This window comes from Ovis aries, chromosome 3 (genome assembly GCF_016772045.2).
Source record: "Ovis aries strain OAR_USU_Benz2616 breed Rambouillet chromosome 3, ARS-UI_Ramb_v3.0, whole genome shotgun sequence".
In the NCBI taxonomy this organism is placed as follows: Eukaryota; Metazoa; Chordata; class Mammalia; order Artiodactyla; family Bovidae; genus Ovis; species Ovis aries.
In genome coordinates this window covers 30,682,320-30,699,174 of record NC_056056.1, presented here as the reverse complement: position 1 = coordinate 30,699,174, position 16,855 = coordinate 30,682,320, and the positions used below count along the sequence as shown (strand labels likewise).

General features: G+C 40.4%; 1 long non-coding RNA gene across 3 annotated transcripts in view; it reads left to right on the top strand.

The window, feature by feature from the left end:
- The window catches only part of LOC106991039 (uncharacterized), a 481,826-nt gene extending 465,994 nt beyond the window's left edge, over positions 1-15,832 (top strand). For all 3 annotated transcript variants that reach the window (XR_009599770.1, XR_009599769.1, XR_009599771.1), the window contains 4 exons: positions 7,198-7,289; positions 9,061-9,225; positions 12,601-12,932; positions 13,688-15,832. This is a non-coding gene — a long non-coding RNA (uncharacterized LOC106991039). The remainder of the gene's footprint in view (positions 1-7,197; positions 7,290-9,060; positions 9,226-12,600; positions 12,933-13,687) is intronic.
- Positions 15,833-16,855: the final 1,023 nt, after the last annotated feature.

Sequence of the window (16,855 nt, the reverse complement as noted above, 5' to 3'; positions counted from 1 at the left end):
CTGTATTTCTACCATGAAATAGAAATTTAAAATGCGTTTCAGGTCCTGTTTGTTTTTGTATTGTCAAACCTTCTAGACCTTTCACTGATTTACCTTCCTAAAAAATTAAATAAACTTTATTGATATGTAGTTGACATACATTTAAATGAACCCATTATAACTGTACAATTCATTGAGTTTGGGTTAATATGCATACCCATGTAACCACAAAAACAGTTGTTGTTGTTCAGTTGCTCAGTTGTGTCTAACTCTCTGCAACCCCATGGACTGTAGCACACCAGGCTTCCCTGTCCATCACCAGCTCTTAGAGCTTGCTCAAGCTCATGTCCATCGAGTCGGTGATGCCATCCAACCATCTCATCCTCTGCTGTCCCCATCTCCTATTGCCTTCAGTCTTTCCCAGCATCAGGGTCTTTTCCAATGAGTCAGTTCTTCACATCAGGTGTCCAAAGTGTTGGAGTTTCAGCTTCAGCATCAGTCCTTCCAATGAATATTCAGGACTGATTTCCTTTAAGATTGACTGGTTGGACCTCCATGCAGTCCAAGGGACTCAAGAATTTTATCCAACACCACAGTTCAAAAGCATCAGTTCTTCGGTGCTCAGCCTTCTTCATGGTCCAACTCTCACATCCATACATGACTAATGGAAAAACCATAGTCTGGACTATACATACCTTTGTCAGCAAAGTAATGTCTCTGCCTTTTATGTGCTGTCTAGGTTTGTCATAGCTTTTCTTCCAAGGAGCAAGTGTCTTTTCATTTTATGGCTGCAGTCACCATCTGCAGTGATTTTGGAGCCCCCCGAAATAATGTCTCTCACTGTTTTCATTGTTTCCCCATCTATTTGCCATGAAGCATTGGGACTAGATGACATGATCTTCGTTTTTGAATGTTGAGTTTTAAGCCAGCTTTTTCACGCTCTTCTTTCACCTTCTTCAAGAAGCTCTTTAGTTCTTCTTGGTTTCAGCCATAAGGGTGGTGTTATCTGCATATCTGAGGTTATTGATATTTCTTCAGGCAATCTTGATTCCAGCTTGTGCTTCATCCAACCCAGCATTTCACATGATGTGCTCTGCATATAAGTTACATAAACAGGGTAACAATATACAGCTTTTACATACTCCTTTCCCAATCTGGAACAAAGATAGAAATTTCCATCATTCTGGAAAGTTCCTTCCAATCTGTATATAGTCCATCCCTATAATTGCATATTTAGCTCACGACAAGTCATCTTCTTTATGTGACTGTAGAGTAGATTTGCATGTTAAGAAATTTATATAATGGAATCATAATATACTCTTTGTGCTCCTTTTTTTTCTTCTCAGAATAATATTTTTGAGACTCTACCTTTTAAAAATTGAAGTATAGTTGATTTTCAATATTATATTAGTTTCAGATGTGCAGCATAGTGATTCAATATTTTTGCATGTTTTATGCCATTATAAGTTATTACAAGAAAATGGCTATAATTCCCCATGCTATACAGTAAACTCCTGTTGCTTATCTATTATATACATGGTAGTTTGTATTATATCTTTTAATTCCATAATCCTAATTTATCCCTTCCCCTTTCTCTCGCCCCTTTGGTAATGACAGGTTTGTTGTCTATATCTTTGCCTGCTTCTGTTTTGCATACATTCATTTGTATTTGTATTTTTTTTAGATTCCACATATAAGTGATAGCATACAGTATTTGTCCCTGTCTGATTTATTTCATTAAGCAGAATATTCTCTAGGTCCTTCTATATTGCTATAATTGGCAGCATTCTATTCTTTTTATGGCTGAGTAACATTCCTATCTATCTATCTAATATATATATATATAAGATATATATATATAAAATATCTTCTTTATCCATCCATCAAGACACACCTTTTTTGATGCATGTGTCCATCATACATGGTTCTTTTTATAGGAGGGTGGTATATATTGTATACACACAAACACAATTTATCTATTCTCCTGTTGGTAGATATTGAGGTGGATTTTCTTCTGGGGCTATTATGAATATTTTGAATATATATTTTTGTAATAGGTGCTTTTATTTCTCTGGAGTAAATATTTCAAAATAGGATTGCTGGTTAATATGATAAAGGTATGTCTAACTTATAGGAAACTTATCAACTATTTGCCAAAGGGCATATTCTTACCAGCATCTCTCATACACTCCTGTGTGGAGCTCCAGTTTCTCACTAATCTGACCAACTTTTAGTATTGCCAGTTTTTTAAAATATTGGCCATCCCAGTGCATGCAATCATTTTTATTTGCATTTCCTGATGATATTTATTGAAGCATATTTTCAGGAGCTTATATAACTTTTTTGATGTTTCATTTTAAATATTTTATCCATTTGGAAAACTGGACTGTGTCTTAGCATGTGTGCTAAGGCTTCCCTGGTGGCTCAGATGGTAAAAAACACTGCCTGCGATGCAGGAGACCCAAGTTTGATCCCTGGGTCAGGAAGAGCCCCTGGAGAAGGGAGTGGCAATCCACTCCAGTATTCTTGCCTGGATAATTCCATGGACAGAGGAGCCTGGCGGGCTGTAGTCCATAGGCTCACAGTGAGTCGGACACGACTGGGTGACTAGCTTTCACTTTCACTTTTCCTGTGAGCTAAGTTGCTTCAGCCATGTCCGACTGAGTCCTCATGGTCTGTAGTCCACCAGGCTCCTCTGTCCAAGGGATTCTCCAAGCAAGAATACTGGAGTGGGTTTCCTTGACCCCCTCCAGGGTTGTATCTTCATGTCGTTGAGTTGTAGGAGTTACAGTATACATTCTACATGCAAGTCATTTTTCAGATGTATGTATTGCAAATATATTATTGTAGACTATCATCCTGACAGGCTACAGTCCATGGCGCCACAAAGAGCTGGACATGACTGAGTGAGCCCACATGCAGTGATGGGTACCGCAATGTGTCTGTCGTCTGCTATTTTTGCTTCTCTCCAGTACTGAACAGGGTGCTTCTGACCATATCACATGTCTGTAATGCCTCCAAACCGTTCGAAGGGCTTTCATATCCATTGTCTTAATATGTCTCCAAATCAATCTGTGAGTGGTGCAGGGCAGGTCATTTTAACCTTGATAGATCTTGTGAGGCCAAACACAGATCAAGAGAAAGAGAACAGAAAGATACAGTTTTGTTGTTCCCACAGTTCCCCGGGGAAAATGCAGCATGCCATGCCGGGCCACTAGGGGAAGCATCAGGGTTGATAATGAAGCAAAGGGAACACTGTGGGTAAGCACCTTCATTGGGGTTTCCCCAGGAAGGAAAGAGCAAGGCAGGGCCAACAGATGCAGAATTGGCTAACTTGGATAATCTTAGTAGACTCTGCGCCATAAGGGCTGTCAAGAATTCTGTTACTTGGCCCTAGGATGATTAAGATGGGTTTATAGAGGCCTGAAGTATGAGGATTTGATAAGGGAGGTAGCTGGCAGTGTAGACTTACTTGGCTACTCAAGAAGGGGAACTGGCTGGCCTCTAGTCAGGTGCTCAAAATTGGGTCAAGAAAGTGCTTAAAAGCTAATTTACAGAGGTATTATTTATCGTCCCCATTTTACTTTAGGAAACTGGGTCACATTAGGGTTAGATCATTTACCCAAGCTCATCTAATTATTTCCTAGAGGGCCCCTAGGGTTAGAACACAAAAATCTGATTTGCTGATGGATATGCTCCCAGTTCCTTACCTTACATATAAGGGAGCTTTAATAAATTCTTCCGTGAATCATACTACCCAATATGAAGCCTGAGTTCCCCACTCTGTGGCCTCATTTAGGCATGTGGCCCTTCCTCTTGTCATACAAGACCATGATGTGTTGGTGTGATAAAGAGGGCACTGGACTCAAGAAGTGCCTTCTTATTCCAGTTTTCAATGAAAGCAGTCTTTCCATTTGCCTTCGTCACAGGGATTATGGACATGTAGTATGGCTCGAAGAGGAAGCAATAAGAAAAAGATAGCAGATATGAAGGTCAGGGGGGCAACTTTCCAGAGAATGACAATAATTATTGAATTAAGCTTTTCCAAACTAGATTTCCATAGCACAAGGGTTAGCCTAAAACTTCAATGCCATTGTTTCATAGGCTGCATGCATAGAACCATCACATTTAATGATTCTCTGACAGACTCTAGAACTAAATGGTGTTTCTCCCAGCCCCATTTTCCAAGCAGTGCTGTTCAGTGCAAGCATGCTGACTGCTGAATCCAGCTTTCTGGGAAACGGCAAATTACCAGAAGTTGGCATGCAGTGATATTTAGACCATATGAATACCAAGACCTATTTGCAAATGCTATAGAAAACCTAAATTGAGTTAATTTCAATTTCTTGAGTTGAAACACTGAATTAAAAAACAATTTAAATGTCTCCCTCTTTTAGAAAAAATCAATGCTTTAAAATTAATTTCATTTTTTAAATGTACTGTTAACTCAATAAAGCCTTTTGGGCTTTTTAAGCTAATTGTCTTTGAACTCATTTTAAATTCAAAGTCTTTATAATTTTGATAATATTTTAAATGCTATCCTTGTTGTAGCAGTTCATACTATACTATATAGAAGGATACAGAAAAAAACTAATGAGGCCCTTGTGTAAGAATGATACACATTTTTTTTCCTGGGAAAATTTATTTGTGAAAGAACAAACATATTACTAATTTAACAGGGGGCTATTCATTAATGATACACTTATTTTTTAACCTTCTGTATTACTTTAGTAGGACAGTAGGAGTTATCCCATTTTGTTTAATGAAATCATATATGTGTATGTGTCTATAGGTATATATGTACAAAGTAAAAATTTCTAAATTCATAGAAAAAAATCCAAAGACTCTACATTAGAATGTTCTCTAGGGAATAGACAACATGAGTATTTTGCTGTAATTTTTGTACTTTTATTATCTTAACTTGATTATTGCTAGCAAGTTGTTGAAATTTTTATAACTGACAGAACAAGCAATCTAAAATATATTTTAAGCTCCAAATCAAACAAGCTCTGAATATGGTCAGTTCATTTTGGTCACGTGGGAATAACATTTAAGGCTCTTCTTAACAGTTTGGTCATATATTATGAGCAATTTTCCTTGCCATGTGTCTTCCACAGCAACAATATTTTAAATAGTTTTATAATATCCCGCTTTATATAACCAGTCACTGTCAAGTTTCAGATTCATTGGGAATAATACAAACATGAGGTTGAAAAGTAAATGGATTCTCTTCTCACTTTCTGCTTCTCTAAATGAACACATTTTTAAAAAGTTTAATGGTACATTTTTCTAGACATTTTAGTGTTTACATACATATTCGAATGGTACGAGAGAGTATCCAATCAGTTCAGTTCAGTTACTTAGTTGTGTCCAACTCTTTGCAACCCCATGGACTGCAGCACGCCAGGCTTCCCTGTCCTTTACCAACTCCCGGAGCCTACTCAAACTTATGTCCATTGAGTCGGTGATGCCATCCAACCATCTCATCCTCTGTCGTCCCCTTCTCCTCCCACCTTCAATCTTTCCCAGCATCAGGGTCTTTTCCAGTAAGTCAATTCTTCTCATCAAATGGACAAAATATTGAAGTTTCAGATTCAGCATCAGTCCTTCCAATGAATATTCAGGACTGGTTTCCTTTAGGATTGACCAGTTGGCTCTCCTTGCAGTCCAAGGGACTCTCAAGAGTCTCCTCTAACAAACACCACAGTTTAAAAGCATCAATTCTTTGGCGCTCAGCTTTCTTTATAGTCCAACTCTCACATCCATACATGACTATTGGAAAAACCATAGCTTTGACTAGACAAACCTTTGTTGGCAAAGTAATGTGTCTGCTTCTTAATATGCTATCTAGTTTGGTCATAGCTTTTCTTCCAAGGAGCAAGCATCTTTTAATTTCATGGCTGCAGTCAACAACTACAGTGATTTTGGAGCCCCCCCAAATTAAAGTCTCTCCCTGTTTCCATTGTTCCCCATCTATTTGCCATGACGTGATGGGACTGGATGCCATGATCTTAATTTTCTGAATGTTGAGTTTATTTATTTATTTTTTTTTGAAAAAAAATTTATTGCGCAATCATTGAGCCATAATCTTGTAAGTTTGAAGTGTACACAAGCTGACCTGATACTTCTTTTGAATGTTGAGTTTAAAGCCAACTTTTTTACTCTCCTCCTTCACTTTCATCAAGAAGCTCTTTAGTTCTTCTTCACTTTCTGCAAAGTATCCAATGGAATATCCAATGGAAAGAAACAGTTCTTTCCCTGTCCCACACCTTCTTTTAACTCTTTCATTTTTTAATACTTCTCATAGTATTAATAATTTAGGTATGATTTATCAACTTAAAATACCATTTGTTGATTTGCTTAGTGTATGATATATTTCTGTCACACAACTTCCTTTTCCCTTCAATCTTCAATTATCTTATTTTAGTTTTGTCTATTGGTTTATTTTCTTTTGAAACTATATTAAATATCTGTTTCTTTTTTTAAAAAAATTGTTTATTTTAACTGGTGGCTAATTACGTTATAATACTATGGTGGTTTTTGCCATACATTGACATGAATCAGCCACGGGTATACATGTGTCCCCCATCCCAAATCCCCCTCTCACCTCCCTCCCCATCCCATCCATCTGGGTTGTCCCAGTACACTGGCTTTGAGTGCCCTGTTTCATGCATTGAACCTGTACTGGCCATCTATTTCACATATGGTAATATACATGTTTCAATGCTGTTTTCTCAAATTATCCCACCCTTGCCTTCTCCCACAGAGTCCACAACTGTGTTCTTTATATCTGTGTCTCTTTTGCTGTCTCACATATAGGGTTGTCATTACCATAAATATCTGCTTCTTGACCCATCTACATACAATTACATTGCTTTGCACCTTGAGGGCTAGGGGTGACCAAGGGTTAGGAACCTAGGTTCCATATGTTTTGCATGGTATTTGCACACATGGACCAGGATTCTCACTCATTCCATGACTCAACTCTTCCTTTTAGAGCAGCCATAGACCCTAGTGTCACTGAAAGCAGACTCTGCGTTCTAACTGGTAGAAAACCCACAGAAAAGGAAAAGCAGAAGAAATGTGTAAGCCAGGGCTCCTGGATTGTCTCCTTCCACTGTCTTGAATTCATTTAGAACCCAGATTTGCATGTACAGGCACAAGGCCCATGGAGGCTTTAAGATGGTGAATAAATAAAGTATTTATCCTTTTCTTTAGATGTGCTCAAGAGCAAGACAGAGGATGAGGTCAGAAGATCTGTCATCAGATGCACTTCAATATTTCCCCAATTAATAACTGTCTTCCAAAGGGTAAGGTCACCAAGCAAAGGGCTGGGACTTGCTGGAAGTAGTTTTTCAGAGAAGCATTATTTCAATGGCTTGATCTGTCAGCCTGGGATCATGCAGAGGTTGACAGATTTTATTCAGACAGAATGATTTTCCTATACTCCTACTAGTTCTGGGCAGAAAGGCAGGAGGATTTGGGGGAAACAGCAACTGTTGTGATGGAGAAGCTGCTGTCCTCTTCACCCTTACAGAAGTAATCCTCATATCTGCACAGCCCTTCTCGAATCATCCTCAAATCCATCTTCAGGTCGATGACATAGGAAGTTCACATTAGTCAGACCTAACCCACCTATTGCAGGAAGGGGGCCCCCTTCCAGGACCCAAGAGTGGGCTCTTGTCTAACACTCAGAAATGAATTGTCTGAGGAGACACAGAAGCTGACAAAACAAGAGATTTACTTGCAAAGGGTGCCTGAGCAGAGACCGGTAAGGTAAGGGAACCCAGGAGAACCACTCTGCCACGTGACTCACAGTCTCGGGTTTTGTGATGATAAGATTAGTTTCCAGGTTGTCTTTGGCCAATCACTCTGACACAGAGTCCTTCCTGGTGGCATACACATTGCTCAGCCAAGATGGATGCCAGCAAGAAGGATTCTGAGAGGTGGTTGGACATGTGGTGTCTCCTTTTTACCTTTCCCAAACTCTTCTGTTAGGTGGTGGCTTATTAGTTCCATGTTCCTTACCAGGACCTCCTGTTGTAAAACAGCTCATGCAAGTGGTTACTATGGTGCCTGGCCAGGGCGGGCGGTTTCAGTCAGTGTGCTTCCCCTAACTCACCGACTCTTCAGCTTCACTGAACACTGCCTTTTTATCAGCAAGGCTTTCTCCCACCTTGTCTTTACCATATTCCACTTCCGCCTCCTTCTTATAAGACTGTAGCTAGTTCTCACTTTTGGCTCCACTTCTGCTTTTCCGCAAAATCCTTGATTTTTGTGATTATATTTCCTCTCTCTAACAGTTGTTTTACCATCTAATTGCCTGTCTCTTCTTTTTTTGAAATGACTCATCTTTATCCAGTCTTTGTAAGGCATTCTACTTGGTATACATTAAAAAAAAAACAAAACCTTCTCTTTTCATGTTTGTCTTCCATTGGTTTATGTGACGTTTAATTAAACTACATCATTACAAGAGCTTACATTCAGGCATGAATAGTTGGGACACAATCACAGCTGATGTGGCTGCACATCCCACTCGATTGTTGGAAGTGACAGTGTTAATATATATCAGAAATTAGCCAACTAGCTGAGAGCTTCAGCATGCTGTGTCATCAGTCAATATGATTCACCAAAGACATGGAGGGGATTTATTAAACAGTTGGTTAATGGAGAGCAGCTCAGAGAGCTTGCACTTCCATGAATTCTACAAAGATGAGTCATTAGAACTCTGCATCACAGAGGACACTGCTTGCCTCCCGGGGACCTGAGTCTTAACTAGCCTGTGTGTGGCTAGCACCTCGGCAGATCCATTTTGGATGTGGGAGGCTGGCAGGTTGTGGGGATGGTTCAGACTACCCTAAAATTGTTTTCCAAATTTCAGAGTTCAATACCAGCATCACTAAACTGTGAACTGAGCATAGCTCCAATGATATCTGTTGTGGTGGGTTTACTAATGCTTCCCCTCCCCTATAAATGTCTGTATCCTAATCCTTAGAACTTGTGAATATATTAGGTTACAAAGGGAAGTTAAGGTTGCAAATGAAATTAATGTTGCTCATCACTGTATCTTAAAAATAATAGGAAGATTATCCTGGTGGGCCTGTTGCAACCAGAAGTGTCCTTAAAAGTGGGAGAGAGTGAGTTGAAAGGAATTGTAAACCTGGAGAAGCTCAGAATAATTCAGTCAGAAGGATTCAACCTGCCATTGTCAACTCTGAGTATGGAAAGGACCATAAGCGAAGAACTGTGAGTATCCTCTAGAAGCTAGAAAAGGCAAGAAAAAGGAATTCTCTGTATAAAGAAATGCAGTCCTGCCTACACCTTGATTTTGGCCTTGAGAGACATGCCTCAGACTTCTGACCTCCAAACTGAAGATAATAAGTTTGTGTGGTTCTTTTCAAGTTTGTTGTTGTTGTTGTTGTTGTTTTTGGATGTGGATCCTTTTTAAAGTCTTTATTGAATTTACTACAATATTGCCTCTGTTTTATATTTTGGTTTTTTGGCCATGAGGCATGTGTGATCTTCCTGACCAGGGACTGAACCCACACTCCCTGCATTGGAAGGTGAACTCTTAACCACTGGATCACCAGGGAAGTCCCTGGTTTGCATTTTTTTAAGCCACTACATTTGTCATTCTTTGTTATAGCAGCATAGGTGATTGGTACATCTGTCTTCTTACCTCTGTGACATCTTTCCCTTTCCTAATAAAGGAAATTACAGTTACAGGATTTGTTTAATGTAAGCTCTGCATTTTACAAACCTTCCTGCTCTCCACTATGTTTAAAAGCAGTTCAAAAGCTGCTACTTGTGACTAGAGGAATGTAAAATAAAGGGCCAAACCTCTTCGCAACAAAATGTTTGAAACGCTTTGACTATCCAAGGAGAACTTTGAAATAGCAGCTCTGTCATGGATGGAGGAAGAGCAGGGAGCATGAAGTGCTCTGTGACGTGCAACGATTGATGAGCCAGAGTCCTGGGTGAGCGAGTGTCAGGCCCCGTTTGGAGATGGGAGGGCCTCTAGGGCAGCTGGCATCCCCTGCTGTGCTCAGCTGGATTGGTCCCCAGAGTGACCTTGCAAACACCGGTCACGGCCAACTTTATCTTGGTCAGTGCTGTCTATCAGCACAGAACCTCTTCCATTTAGACAGTGAGGCCCCAGGGAGTCGCAAGAAAAAGCAACACCAGAAAAGAACACAGGTTTCCCAGGTGGAGCTAATGGTAAAGAATCTGCCTGCCGATACAGGAGATCTGAGTTTGATCCTGGGTCTGGAAGATCCTCTGGAGTAGGAAATGTCAACCCATCCAGAATTTTTGCCTGGGAAATCCCATGGACAGAGGAACCTGGTAGGCTACAGTTCGTGGGGTCACAAGGAGTCAGACATGACTGAAGACACACACGTAAAGAGAACACACACTGTTAGGTCACTGGGGCTTTATACAAACCAGCAGAGGAGCCAGAAGGAGGGAGCAAAACATCTTAGGGCAGGTGCAAGGCCTGTTGAGGACTGCAAAGAGGTGGAGCTATCCTCAACTCAAAATACAAGAGAGATGAGATATGGGTGCGACTAGCAACTTACCAGCGGTGGAAATTCAGCCCTGAGTGAGCACCCTTGTGGTTAGTGTTTTGGAGTTAAAGGAGGGAGTTTCACCCTTGGCTCAGGGATGTGTGTGTGTGTGTGTGTGTGTGTGTGTGTGTGTGTGTGAGTATGTGCATGTGTGTGTGTATCTGTGTGTGTGTATGTTGGTGGCCCAATGTTAAGGAAGGAGATCAGCAGAAGAGGAAGATGTTCAGGGTTCTGGACAGGTGTCTGAGTGTCAGCACGTACACTTGCTCAATTGACCCCTGGTTGACCAAAAAGGAATAATGCAGAAGATTCTGTTATAAGGCTTATCCTGAGTGAGAAGCTTGGGCAAGCAGGCTCTCAGCAGTTTATAGCAGCTCTCTAATTTTGAGCTAAGAAAATATACTTGGTCTCATTAATAGAGATTCTCTGAGCTACATGAGAATAGGGATAATAAATAGCATTTCTGAAATATTAAGAATTTAGATATGAGAGACAAGGGTGGCCAGGATGGATATGTGGCTTGGGACAAGGTATTTCACCTGAGAGTTGAATCTTCTTGTATAAAGTGGGGTCAAGGGTGGACTCTGTATTCTCAGACTTAAGAATCAAGTGAGATAAACACAGAATGCTTGGTAAACTTTTAAGTACTTTGCTTGTTTCACCCTTGTTAATAGATTGACAGTAATTTGTACCAATTTATCAGAATTATCAAAGCTTTATAACAATTTTTCTGCCAAGGTATTTTATGGTTAAAGTATGGATCGATTTTTTATTGACCCTGCCATCTTTCTTAGTTGCCACCTCATACCTCTTCTCCTTCTCTTAACAAAAATCCCATGTTTCCACTTTCTCTCCACCCCGTTCACTCATCTTTCCCCATCACACTGGTTTATACATCTTCATTGGTTTACTGAAATTACTTTGGCAAGGCCGCTAATGATCTTCTAATTGTCAGATTCTATGATAGTAACAATAATAGTAATGGGAATAGCTAACGTTTATTGAGCCTTCATTATGTCAGGCATGTTTCTAAGTGACTTATTTGTATTAACTCACTTAACTTTATCCTGTGATATAGGTAGTAGTATCCATCAGGTCGACACAGATGGAAACTGTATGGAAACTGCAGCAGAGAGAGGTGTCCCTTGCCTGGGTCAAGATTTATAAGCAACAGAGACAAGACACAAACCCAGGAACTTATACTCAAATGTACACTTGTAATCGTCAGGTTGAGCTACCTATGACATTTAGATGAGGCCCTCTAGATATGGATATTATTTTCTTTTTTATTATTTCTTTTTATTTATCTATTTATTTTTGATGTGGGGCCATTTTTAAAGTCTTTATTGTATTTATTACAATATTGTTTCTTTTATTATGTTTTGTTGCTTCGGCCAGGAGGCATGTGGGATCTTAGCTCCCCGATCAGGAATCGAATCCACATCCCTGCATTGGAAGGCAAAGCCTTAACCAATGAACCATCAGGCAAGTCCCTGGATATTGCTTTCAGTGACAGTCCCTGGTTGCGGATGGGGGATTGAAAAGCCAAGTGACTGTGGGTTGTTAAAGCGGTGGAGTTGCAATAAAGTCTGAGAATGCTCCTGCTCTTGGTATTGAGAGGTTTGCCAATGAGCCAAGGTTGGCAGCCTTTCTGAGAGTCTTTGGTCTGGGGCTGTGACCAGGCAGGTATGGAAGGGATGGCTGAAGAGACTGTAATGGGAGCCAAGGAGATCCTAGCTGGGCATTTGGGTGAGTCACCAGGAGGAAGGAGGGGTCAGTTCCTCCAGATCTGGGGCACAGGCAGGGTTAGGAGGGAGGTTCTGGGGAAACCAGGGTGAATTTCAAAACCTCTTTGTGGCACTTTGGGAGCTTTAGGATCTGTGGTTTCCTGATACACATGTGTTCCTGTCTTCAGGCTTTGCGATGAAGATAAATGCCTAATAACGTTGGTGGTCCTCATAACTTCAGAACTTGGCTTAACATGGCAAACTGGCTGTTCTAATAAATCAGACGGTATCCTCATACACCCTTGTTAACTTCCTCTCTGCCTCCCTAGGGGCACAGTGAAGCTGAAAAGAAAAAGCAGAGCACATTGCAGTCTGCCCATGTACATGTCTGCGTCCGACGGAGACGTGAGAGGAAAGGAGGGAAGAGAAAGTGACATTTTGAATGCGACTTTGAGGGAAAACCCTCAAAAATTAAACAGAGCTTTAATCAACTAGAATACAGATGTGTTAGCCTGCCTGTTCTGGGATACGTTATTTTTTCAGATACCCGTAAAGCAGTTCAGCCACTGATAAATTTGACAAGTCAAGACATGGTCCCTTCAGAAGCAATGTTGGATAATTCGCCAGTTATTTTATGACAGCCATTTAGTGACCATAAAATGTAAGTGAGAGTCGACAGTGTAAATAAACCTCACATTCCCAATCAATGGAGTCACTAAGGGAGGACTCAGGGAGCACTCCAGAGTGACTTCATCTACCATGTCTGCGAGTGTATACGTGTGTGTGTGTGTGTGTGTGCGCGCGCGCGCGCATGTGGATATGAATGTGGGCTTGGATGAAGTCCACTTTGTATAAAAATATTTTATTTTGTCCACAGAATGAAAATAAATTTGATAAGACAATGCTCTCTATGGCTAGAAAAATGTTGGTCTTTGTCTCTAGAATAAAGCATCTTGAGTCTGGAAATCTAACAGCTACTCAAATAACAGTGTCTCAAATGGACACCAAACTGGACAATCTCTATTTTGGGAGACCAATTTCATCCGTGAATTTCCCACCTACTCCTGAAACTCATACCCCTGTTGGAAACATGACTGAGATATTCTCCTGGTCCTGTAGAAGCCCCCAGTCTCTGTTCCCTGGGCAGGGGATCAAATTACCTACCATGATCCCTTCTCACTCTCTGCTTCTTAATAATAGAACATTACCGTACTCTGAGTTTTAGCTGGGAGTATGTCCACATCTACAGAGACAGAGACTGATTACTCAGCTTCCCTATGGTCTAGCTGTGGCCTATGATTAAACTTTGATCAAGAAAGTGATGATGATAGAAGTGATGTAGGCAAACTTCCAAACTGAGTTTTATAATGAAACTCTGTCCTTTTCTCTCCTTCTTTCCCCCTCCCATCTGATTAGGAAGTGGCCATCAAAGCTGCTCCCTTGAACCCAGAAATGGAAGCTTCTGATTGAGGATGGCAGAGTTACTTCAACTCCCTGGACTGTTGAATGAGAGAGAAATGAAGTTCTCTTTTACTGAAACTTCTGGATTTTGGGTCTCTTTGTTATACCAGCTTTCCTACAACCTAACCAAAAGGCCAATTTGTGCCCTGAAACATTCTGGTTGACATCTCCCCACAAAGCCTCTATCTACTCCCTGAAGACTAGACAGAGCTGCATGTCTGTTTAAACTATGACTCCTTGGAAAGTTAAGAAATGGAATTCATTGCAGTAGCTGGGAGAACACACCATCAACAAGTTCACCCTTAAATGTTTTGTTATTGTTGCTGATTATGTAACTTTTGATTTTGATATGATCTAAAAATTATACAAAACTTATAAAGAAGTCACAAGAGTAGTACAGGAACTTCTGCAAACCCCCTTTCCAGATTTACTGACTGCTGTGTCCATTTATTTTCTCATTCTCCTCTATTATGTGTATGTCTATGAATATCATCTTTTTATCTGAATTATTTGAGAGTAAGGATACTATCTTTTATGATTTTGCACTTTTGGGAAAAACATAGCCCAGTTATTTACAGGATGTTCCTAAAATGTGATTTGATTCAGGTTATGTAATATATCTGAGCAGGAATGTCGTAAAAGTGATGCTGTGCCTTCGTAGTGCCTTATATCAGGAGTCTAGTGATACCCATTTGTTGCTTGGATCATTGGATAAAGGTGTTATCCACCAGCGTTTTCCAATGCAAGGTTATACTTTTTCTCTATTAATTAGTAAATGTGTGGGCAGAGACTATGGGACCATGTCAGTATCCTATTACTCATCATGCTTTTTGCTACCGGTTTTAACATCTGTTGTTAAATTTTACACACTAGGAATTTTAGCACAGATTTACTTGAAGAAAGCATGTTGTCGTAAGAAGATGCTTAGGACTATCTACCTTGGAAGAAAGAGATCTGGAGTCTAATTTCAGCCCTTCAAACCCACACCTTGATTTCCCCACCCACCCCCACCACTTTTTTTTTTTTTTATAGATAATCTTATTCTTGGACTAAATGACTTCTTTCTGATTTCTCTGAATCCAAGGATCTAGTGTTTATAGACAGGGGTACTGCTGGCATCTTCAGAAGGACAGTTTGTAGAGATGCAAAGTTCTCAGATGCTTTGTACGATCCTTAGCATCCCTGGCTCCAGAAGTTTTCTGCACTGGAAAGGTTTTAAGATATGGCTGTTCATTTTTTCACACCTCTCCTAACAAGAGGTGGGGCATATGTTACCTCCCCTTGAATCTGGATGTACCTAAGCCCAATTTGACCAATGCGTGTGTGTGTATTAGTCACTCTTGGCAAGGAATTTCCAGGCAAGGATACTGGAATGAGTTGCCATTTCCTTCTCCAGGGGATCTTCCCAACACAGGGATCAAACCCGGGTCTCCTGCACTGCAGGCAGACTCTTTACCAACTGAGCTATTTGACCAATATAGTACAGGAAAAGTGATACTGTGTGACTTCTGAGGTGTGGTCCTAAAAGGCCATGTAGCTTCCCCCTTGTTTGCAGGAAATCTTCATCTTGGAGGCTTGAGACAACATGTGACTTCCCCAAGGGGTGCTATGAGGTGAGACCCAATCAATTTATAGAGAAGCGGTATATATATATATATAAATATATATATAGTTGGGTTGGTCAACAATCCCAGCCTTTGAGTCCTTTTGGCCCAGATACCAAACATTTCGTGAATGAAGAAGTCGCCACGTGATTCCAGCCCACAGATATTTGAGAACTTTTCAGCTACTTGAATCTTCCTAGCAGAGATCCTCGATGTTGTGGAACACACACCAAAACTGTCCTCCTTCTGTCTTGTTGACCCACACAATCTTTGAGCATAATAAAATGGTGGTTTTGTGGCATTTCCACTTGGTGGGACTGTATACAGTGATAATGGGAACATCCATACCTTTCCATGTCCCGCTGAGGGGCTGTAGCACCCTCAAGTGGGAGCCGCTATGGATTCTGGCCTAATGCTTTTCACTTTCTACTACAAAAATATATTTCTTTAACAAAATGTATTTTAAGTCAAAATATTATGATACTTTTGATGATGGTGAGTGTTGTCTGTCTTTCCTCCGTCCTCTAGGGGAGCAAGGCCATGCCTTCTATGGTTTTTTGGATATTGCCAGGAATCCTAAAACTTTAGCCTTGTTTACTCTCTAAATTTTATTAGGAACCATGGCATGTTTATGAGACACTGATGACTTCCAAACAGCAAGTACTTAAAATAAGAAATATCAGTTGCGCTGTGCTTTTGGAACAGCAGTGACCCTGAAAAGGTGGTGTTAAGATGAATTCTATGGAGGAAATCCTATTTATCTAGAGACCTGACTTATGCATTTGGAGGTGTATTCCAGAATCTTCTGTCACATTTTGACATTAACGAGTGGATAAGTAAGGAGAGTGAGAGGTCTGAGTAATCCTTTCTAGACTTGACATAGAAATGTAGTTGCTGTGATATCTTATGGCTGCCAAACCTGAGAGGAAGGTGGAACCCTAAACATCCCTCATTAATTCATTCAACAAACCAGGGATTGTAGTATTAGGTTCTGGTAACAGAGCACAGAAGAAGGTAGACACAGTTCCTGCCCTCATGGAACATACATTCAACCTAGTAGGATGGACAATGAGTGGGTAGTTTATGAGTTTGTTGATTAAAATAATACTGTGCTTCTCACTGTCTGTGGTAAAGGACCTGTTAGTTCTATCTATGAGTCACCTATCTAGCATTTTTGGTTTCTCATCTGTCACAGATAGATATATCCTATTCACATGACTGAGTACAATTTGAGCCATTGTGATTTACCACCAAATCTGATAATACCCAGACTAGTTTGTATGCTGTTCACAAAAGCTGAGTCCACAGGTTATTGGATGGAAATTGTGGAATGTCAAATTGCTATTCAAGAACTGACATATTTGCTTTTCTTAAAAAAAAAAAAATTATTCATTTGGTTGCATTGGGTCTTAGTGGCAGCATGTGGGGTCTACTTACCTGATGCAGGATCAAACCCAGGCCACCTACATTGGGAGCTCAGAGTCTTAGCCACTGGGCCACCAGGGAAGTCGTGACATAT